The 9,793-nt window shown below is 39.4% G+C and overlaps 1 long non-coding RNA gene across 1 annotated transcript; it reads right to left on the reverse strand.

Annotated features, from left to right (window-relative positions):
- Positions 1 to 4,474: 4,474 nt before the first annotated feature.
- LOC122030819 lies at positions 4,475 to 5,078 on the reverse strand. The gene is made up of 3 exons (XR_006125621.1): positions 5,052 to 5,078; positions 4,880 to 4,972; positions 4,475 to 4,628 (listed from the first exon to the last, which is right to left on the reverse strand). It is a non-coding gene; the product is annotated as an uncharacterized LOC122030819 (long non-coding RNA).
- Between the last annotated feature and the right edge of the window lie 4,715 nt (positions 5,079 to 9,793).

Raw genomic sequence — 9,793 nt, forward strand, 5'->3', positions numbered from 1 at the left:
TCCAAACATCCTCGACATACCAGGATCATCGAGTCCCTGAAAACATCTAAGGCACTGTAAGCCTCTATGGCAAAAACTGAGACACATAATGTACGTATCACAGACATTCCTATCCATAGGATCTCCAATAATAAATCGAAAAAATCTGATCATCAATAACATATATCACCAAAGAATAAATCCTCCAGAGTGAGAGCAACGCTCCATCACAAGAAATCCTCAACATGTGGGAGCAACGCTCCACCACAAATATTCTGATATCTGTAATAAATATAGGAGCAATGCTCCGCTACCAGCAATCCGTGATATGTGGGAGCAACGCTCCACCACAAAACAATATCCAAGTACCCCAAGGCACCTAACTATCCAGCTAGAGACTGTACAAGATCTCTCTACCATAATTCGCTGTGGTTAGCCTAGGATATAACAACCTAGTAACTAATCAAATCCATCATCAACTCTATCAGCATCCTAGTGGGTCATCCACTGATAGAAAAATTAGTTGATGAGTTAATTCAACAAATGACATAATGCAGTCACTCCACATTCTGCATTCAGTATAAGTAGAATCATCCTACTGCTACCAATGTATACACCTAGCACACATGCTCACACAACATATGTATGATCAACAAAATCCTCCAATTATTATACACCAAACATACTCACAACTCAGGTATAATCAGTATGATACCTCCAACAATACATACCGAACACGTGTCCAAAATCAATGTAGGTAAAATCAACAATACACCTCAAACAACGCTCATATGACATATCTTCACCTATGCCAAGAGTATAACCAACATATACTTCCAATAAAGCATACTAAACCCAGGTGCACTCACAAATCAAACATAATCAAAAAGGTTACCTCAGATACCACACCAAACACATATGTACATATCACAACTCAGATTAAATCGACAAAATGCTTCCATCAAAACACCACCGATGTACTTATACTACATCTCGGATTTAATCAACAAGCTATCCTCAATAATACCTCCAGATACATACACCGAACTACATATCTATGATCCACCAGGAACCTTCAAACCATATCAGAACATGGATATATATACTACTTGCAAATGGACAGTCTACCATAGGACTCCTACAACACATAACAATCATAATATACATGCAACATAGACATGCAAAATCAGCATACCAGCTCAACCAAAGAGACCAACCTTATGCTACCAATACTCATGGGTTACAGGTATATCTAAACAAAATTCATGCATATGTATCAAGCATGAATACATCAATCAAAAGCAACCCAAAATAAAGCAGTCTAATCATCCAGTAACAACCCTGCTCTAGGTTCAAAGGAACTGGTATCGGACAAGAAAGATATACACACCGTGGTATAACATTGCCAGTCAATGTCATACACTACCAAGACTATATCTAATGGGAAAAATTTTATCATCATAAATCCAAAATGTACTCTCCCAGTAAACACTAGTAACGATTGTATCCCATAAGTGTTAAGCAATTAACTCTACACTTCCTTACACCAGCGGGGTCACATATCCCAATGCACCCTCTAAGTTATCCTACCAGGTATATACAGTCCATGGTCAAAGTCTTCATGAAATAGGGTACATCGATCCTTTATCACCTATCCAAGCCGACAATGATATATGGCTAAATCAGTCATTTCCACGTCAGTACAAAATAAGTACTCAAAGGTGCTCTAGATACATAACTAAACACAAATAACCTAAAGGTTCGAACCTCTAAAAAAAAAATAGAGTATGGCAATCCTCTACTGATCAACCAACAAAACTAAATCATTCATCTACTAACTAATCAAGAATACCTTAATCCTCCACAAGCAACTAAGGTATATCCAACTACATAATATCATATGTATAAATGTGTACGACCCAAAAGAAAAAGTCAGAATTTAAGAACATCAAGACACTCTCATCTTCATCCTCAAAAACATCAGCCCACACTATATCAGATGAATAAATCTCCACTCCCCATGAGGGCAAGTTAGCATTCAAAATATCAATCATTATTTTTTCCACATAGTCTCATATCAGAGGAAGCATATATCATTTTTTTTTCATCCTGTTAACTATCCATAACCAACCAGATTTATTAAAATCTCATAGGTACATTCAACCGTAAAACTCTCCAACACCCAATTTATAATCTGATCACCAACCATAATCATCAAACCTGTGAATATCATAAATGACACTCACTATGTCACCCTCAATGACAACCCAAATATAAATCATCAAAATAGTTATCCACTAATAGATCATCAAAACAAATATCTAGTAATTGATCATCAGACAACCACATAACATTTACTCTCATAAATCATTAGAAATCAACATATCATAATATCTGATCTCACAATATCCCTCAACCTCAAACCATTCTCAACAATGATCAAACATGGTAACCCCCAATGATCAATTTCCATCGTACCTGGTATCCTAATATCTAAAAGATATGAGTATAAAACTCTCCTGGCTAAGTCAACAGGAATATGTAGGTATCATCCACTACCCAACTAACAATAGCAAAGGATGGTATGTGCCTCCATCTCCTACGAGTAGTAACAGAAGCTAACACTACTGATGGTATAATAAGAAAAATCACCAGAGATTATAATCCTTTATCTCTATTAAGGTCAACTATGCTCAATGGCTAATCCATCACATGTAATATGTGCTACTACAACCAAACATGTACTAAATAAAGAATGCTAATACCTGTCATAAACTATAAAATTAAACATCATACCTATATGCCGTCTGGAGATGTTCCATCGCTGTCCAGTCCCCAAAATGACCTCGGAATTCCGTATGAGAAAAAACAAACACCGGAAATCCATATAAATCAATAACGGAAATCCATAACAAAATCGAAACGGAAAAAATCCGTACAACCCAAAATTAACTGCCCAGACTAATCTGTCTCGCAACTAGGGCTAGTATAAAAATGTCCAATATACTAAAAGCAGGTATCACACCCTGCTCTGATACCAATAAATTGGTATCAGATAAATCTCAAAAAAATCCAACACACGGAAATCAAATAAATATCGCCAAACTTGGCACCCAATAAACTGATATCAGATTATTCAAAGTATCCAAAATAAAACAAAGATCGGATAAATCTAGAACACTAGCCAGTAGTCAGTATATACTCTGATACCAAATTGTCACGCCGGAGTCTCTGCCCAAGAAATTTCAGCATCTCCCTCGACAATATGAAACTTTCTACATATATCATATACATACTTGGAATGATAACAATAAATAAAACAAACACCACACGCGTTTATAAAGATATTCAATCACAACCACGCAGTTAATAATAGTAATCAATAACAATAGGACTCGACTAAATCCACCTACTCCACTACACGAACTCACCTCTTCTGCCGTCCAGGCAGGCACGTAGTAGAATGAAATCCAATATCATATCAAAAATCCATCAAAAGGTATCACCCATACAATATCCATAGGAAAAATCCAAAGACAATACTAAAACAAAGTCCGATATAGAAAAGGCCAAAAAAAACAAATAACGAACTAGTAGAGAACTGGCTCTACGTGCAGAATGGGGGCCAGCGAGCCTCAACCTGAAAATATCAATAATGGAGGCGGGTGAGTCCAACACTCAACAGTACAACCGATATGCATAATAAAATAAATAAGAGATAACACTAATCATGCATACCTTAATACGAAGGAATAAATGCAATCGAAACGAAATCGAGATAAGCAACAAGGGATCAGTCTAAAGGTAACAAGTCGTCGAAGAAATCATAATCAGATGCATGTCAATCAAATGCATCCATACAAATCACGGCATATAAGTAATCACAACAATAATAAATGCAATAAATGTCATATGGTGATGACACCTTGGCGGGATGGATGGTGAGTGACGGAATGTCATGTCGGAGTACGCCCCAAATCATAAATGGGAATGCTCATCATCTCCCCGTACAACGACGGGAGGAAATCTCGCCGGCGAGTCTCCCCCCCAAACGAGCGAGTCCACCATCTGCCTGGTACCCTAAATGCCAGCGAGCCACGTGGCGATCGCGGGCCACGCCAGTCCTCGCACCAACGCACTACAACGAACCGCCACACCCCGATATACAACTAATCCATGGGTGGTGTGTGCAGTACATGTAACTGGCGATGACCAAAGTGAAGCCGACAATCGCACATCATGCAAACATGATGCATGATACTAAGCATGGCAATCTCATGAATAGCATAGCAAGATCCATACATAAATAAAAGGTGTACCACAAGTCAATGTATCAGATGGAAGGTACACAAACAGATAGGGTATCATATAAACCCTAGGTCCTGAACATGATGTATCACATGGTTGGGTCACTACCGAAAGCATGTATGGTCAGGTCAATAATAACATGCAGTGCATAATAAATAAACAAACAACATGTAACAGATCATGTAGTGACCAACCGAATCAAAAGGATAACACAATCATTGCTATATGTTAAACACTTTATTATGCATATCAAAAGACATAAGTCAAAGTACCCGCCTCCGATAAAATGGTCCAATCCGGGAATCAAGATACCCGTCGAGATACGGTCTCGAATCAGAGTCCTGCGTTATTAAACAGATAAGGTATTTAGCTATATAGCTAAATAAAAATCTCCAAACCTATTTAATAATCTTATCCATTCCTTAATTCAACACGTATACCTAGGTTAACATTAGTTATTAACCTATCTATCAATCATCAACAAAATGGTTAAAACCCAAATTCACTCAAACCACATATCACGATTATGTAGAATTACGGCACCCTAACCAGTCCACAACAAAAATGAAATATAGTACATATACAAAATTACCTCTACAACTTGTCCAAATCTGATTGGAAACGTTGCTTCTGTAAATCAACAGTCGGAGCAAGGATAAATTGCCAATCTCCCAAACAGATAAACCTAAATCACAATTAACACGACAAAAATCAATATCAGACCCAATTCCTCAAGGATCACACCCATAATTCAAACAACTTACCCTAATCTGAAATTTCTCCAGAATGAATGAGATCCAAGTACTGTTTTGGTGAACACAAAACTCTTCCTCTTGATACCGAAGAGGAGAGGGTGTCTCAAAGGTTCGTCCCTCGTTGAATCTGGAAGAAGCCCCATAGGAGAAGCAGTGGCGTTGGCCGTTGGCACAGAGGTGATGGCAACCGGAGCTAGGGTTCACTGGCCGACACTGTGCAGAGGAGCAGCGACGGCAGTAAAGCACTAGGGCACGACTTGGAGCAAAGAGGAAGGATCGGGATGGGGGTCTCGGCCGCTGGCCCCGTATCGCTAGGCAACAAGCGGCTGGCTCCACCTCTGCCTGCCAGAGACCAAGGCAGAGGAGCCTAGAAGAAGATCACCGTAGGGGCCCATGATAGCGGTTAGGGCGCTGAAAGGCCGCTGCTTCATGGAGAGGATGGGCGAGGGTCGTGGCAAGGGAAGGAAGCGAATACACTAATAAAGGAAAAGAAAAAAAATAAATAAATAAATTAAAAGAAAAGTTCCTCTCTTAAATAGGGTGGCCTAAACAGGCCTTTCCCGGACCCTGTTTTTGTCCCCATTAACTTGTCCATACGAGCCGAAAAATTTCCAAAAATTTCTAAAATTTTCTAAATTTTTATCTATTTTACAAGAACTGCTTTACCTTGACTCCACTCATAATTTTTCCTATGCTTGATACTTCCACCAAAATCTTTGAGTTACTCGTTTTATATCCATCTTTGTCGTTGTCCATGATTAGCAGATACTAGATACCATGTTGTATGCTTTGACGCGGCTTATTTATAAATATACATGGGCATACATGTTCCTCGCTATATGTATATATATATATTGATGTTGCATTATTAGCATTCGATGATCATGTGCATGCATGCGCCGCCTGGCCACTCATGAGAGTGGGTAAGTTGATGTCGCTGTCATGCCGTCAGAGCACAGCCAGTGTGCAGTGGTGTATAGCCGAGTTGCTGGGCACCATCGCAGATGTAGCTAGTTAGCTACTATGCACTGTCCCTTCGCCACTCTTGTGAGTGGTAGTATGGAGTGGTGTCTGATGCATCATGTTGGGTTTTTTCGCGCATGAAACCCCTGAAACCCCGAATCGCCCAAGCCACGGATCTCGTGCAAGGTAAACCGAACAAAATACGAGTACGAGTTTAAAACACGATCGACTCTTAGATCTGAGGAAAAACATTTACCCTTAGCGCTCCTGAACGATCCCGCAGTCCAGGTGGCGGATCTTGAGACCGCAATCGAACGGTCCTCTCGGTATCCCATCGAACAAGGAGTGGTCTCCTACCACTCAAAGATGGAGAGGAGAACCCACAAGTGTGCTAGCACTTTCTAGGGCTCGGATTGGATCTAAAAGGTGGAGAATATAGAAGAGGAAACACATGTACCTCTTGGTTCCCTCCTTGTGACCTTCACCTTCCTTAGGCTTGGATTTAACTCACACTCCTCTTTTCCTCCATGAAACCCACGACCATCAGCAAGGTTGAGAGAGGAAGAAGCACACAAGGAAGAAGAAGCATTTACCACAATTGAATTGCCACAAGACAAAACCCATTTTTCCTTTAGTGTGGCCGCCACACTAGTGTAACTCCCACATTAATGTGGCCGACCACATTAATGCATTTGGTGTGTAACCTCCATGAGGTGGCACACCATTAAATGAGGAGATGATGTGGCTAATGATGTGGCTAGATTGGTCATACCAAGTAGGATGAGTCAACCTTCATGATGATGTGGCAAGACATCAAGTCAAACTTGATGTTTCAACTTCCATTTGGTCAAGTCAAACATGACCAATTTTCTTCCTTGTTGAGTTAAATCCAACCTTTGATTCAAGTCAATTTTAATTTAATGAATCTCAATTCATTAATATAAATTGACTCATGAATCAAATTTAAATTAGACTAATTCAACAATTGAATCTAATTGAGTCTAACTCAATAAGTCTAATTTGAATCCAATCTTTGATTCATCATATGAATCTAATCCTATTGGTTCATCATATGAACCTAATCTCCATGCACATGTTCTTTGTGTGTGACCCAATAGGTTCTTGTAACGTTGGAAATGTTAGAATGAGCGGCATCTAGCAATACATCATTGCTACCCAAGTTACAAGAAATGTTGAGATCCAACATCACCTTGTGACTACTAATTGTGACTTCTCACAATATGTGACAAGTGTCCTTCTATCCTAGACACCTAGATTGATCAATGAGGCATAGACGTGTCATCCTCTCGACCAATCTAAATCTTGAACTCCGAGTAGACTTCACTCAATCAAATGAGCTCAATATCTCTCTTGACCATTTGGGTATACCCATACCGCCGTGGTCTCACTCTATCAAGAATATCGATGTCTCTCCCGTCATATAGGAGGGATAGATCCCATCTACATCACTACATCCCTCTCTGCATAATTTGTTATATACCCAAGCGCACGTAGTCCACAGCACGACGTTGTGGTTTGTGAAACTACATAACTCCTCCTTGTAGGGATCCATGGTGACTTGGTCTAAGGACTAATAGTCATACTAATAGCCACATGAGAAAGTATATGACACTCATATAACGATCCATGATACTTTCTCATGGCGGTCATTCAAGATACATTCTCTAATGCATACCCATGTATCTTGATATCTCTATATCCATGACTTGTGAGATCAAGTCATCGAGTTGACCTACATGTTAGTCTTATTGTATTAACATTGTCCCCGAATGTTAATACCCGACTAGGAATGATTTAGAGTAGTGTTCCTATATCATCTCACTATCGATTCAACTAATCGATTGATATAGGTATGAACGTTCTACTCAAGGCGTTACTTATACTTATTATATCCACTATACAAATAAGCATAATAACCAAAACCAATGCCTTTATTAATATACAAAAATATGATATACATGAGTCCATACAATCATCAAATGATTGGCTCTAGGGTCTAACTAACATGTCGACCTGACTACCTCTCGATCTGAGGGGTCAAGGTGGAGAGGGTGAGGTGGCGGAGGCCATCCGTATCTGTTTATTATATTCTTGCCATGTTGTTTATATATGCTTGTTATTGCTTATTGCTTGTTGTTTATGCTATTGTATATATACCTTGCTTGTTGTCTCATAGGAGTAATCAGGCATTAGATTAGTACCGCTTCCCTACTATACCTAGCCTAGGATATGGTTTCGTATGAGTGCTTATTTTGGTTCTATCGTAGTATCTCGCTATTTCTTTTATGAACCGTATACTTTTGGCTCACTTTCTAGTTATATGTTATGTTCATACTATCTCTTCCCGCCAACGAGTTCAATACTCACCACCTCACAAATTGGTTTTCTTCGCGTAATGGATAGATGAGTCATGGATGCTTGGAGATGAGTTCAGCCAATCCGGGTCCCGTCAATTATTTAAAATTGATTTTAATTTGCTTTCTTTACTTGCATTTGATGTTGGATGTTGTGAGAACTAGGTTTTGATTGTGTGGACTTGGTATTTGTTTCAAGTCGATGTGTTTTTAGAGTCTAGTGGTTGTAGGTAATTTAGTTAGTGACTTTACTTTGTTAGTTTTCGTTTGTGATTTATCGTGTGTTTCCGTACCCAATTTGAGTATTTATCCAACTTCTCCCCACTGTGTGTGTCTATTTTGTTTCTTAGGTTGGATGGTTATAGATGGGTTATGTATTGTAAGTGGTATATTAAAACGCGTGTCATGTTGTTTATATTTTGTATATATATCCAAAAGTGGTCGAGGTATATTTAGTATGTAATGTTTCATTATCCGTCGCATTGTTGCCATTTCTTCGGGACCCCAGGCGTGACACACTAGGACTTTCCGGCTCCTTTTTGCCTTCCCGAGATTGAACTCTAAACCTCCGGGCTTAAGTATTAGTTTATGAATCCCAGTAGCCAAGGAGAGTCTCGGCATCCAGACAGATGATAGAAGAAACCACCTCGGGCTATATCGGAAGATCGACGAGGATCGAGATCGGAGTAGAGAAGAGTTATGCACAATGTTACGCCGATAGGCCATGAATTCTAAGGATAGATTCCTTTCTCAAGGTTGCTCCTATGGGAGTGATGAGATTGGCAAGAAGGACAAATTAAGTCCCCGCCACGTAGGACCTTACCGATCACGTAAAGGATTGGAAAAGTAGCTTACATCGGATTTACCATAGGTCATGTCGGCACATAACGTATTTCATGTCTCCATACTAAAGAAGTGTATCCACGACCAGCCAAGTGATTCAACTCGCTAGTGCGATCCAGGAGGATCTTAGCTATGAGAGCATACCCTACGATAGTGGACAGGCGTCAAGAGACTAAGAAACAAAGAGGTGCCACGGTGAAGGTCATCCGGTAGAATCGAATGAGGAAGTTACTTGGGGCGAGGGAGGTAGAAATATCCGAGAGATATTCTAAGTTCGAGATGAACTTTTTATAAGGTATGGGGAATTGTAACAATCCAAATTTCCTCATTATGAGTCCCAAAAGTAATTTAAAAATATTTAAAAATGCTATAGAAATATTCTAGGGATTTTTAGAAATTTTAGAGTATTTTTATGTAATTTTTGGAGGTTGTTTGGTATTTTTACTAAACGAAAGAAGTTTCGACAAAAAAATGTCCAAGCCGAGATTTGAATCTGAGACCTCGGATTAAGCCGAACCTTAAGAGGATCTGGCTAACCAAGTGTTCACGCGGGCATTTCTAATTAAAGAA

This window comes from Zingiber officinale, chromosome 11A, assembly GCF_018446385.1.
Source record: "Zingiber officinale cultivar Zhangliang chromosome 11A, Zo_v1.1, whole genome shotgun sequence".
Taxonomy (NCBI): Eukaryota; Viridiplantae; Streptophyta; class Magnoliopsida; order Zingiberales; family Zingiberaceae; genus Zingiber; species Zingiber officinale.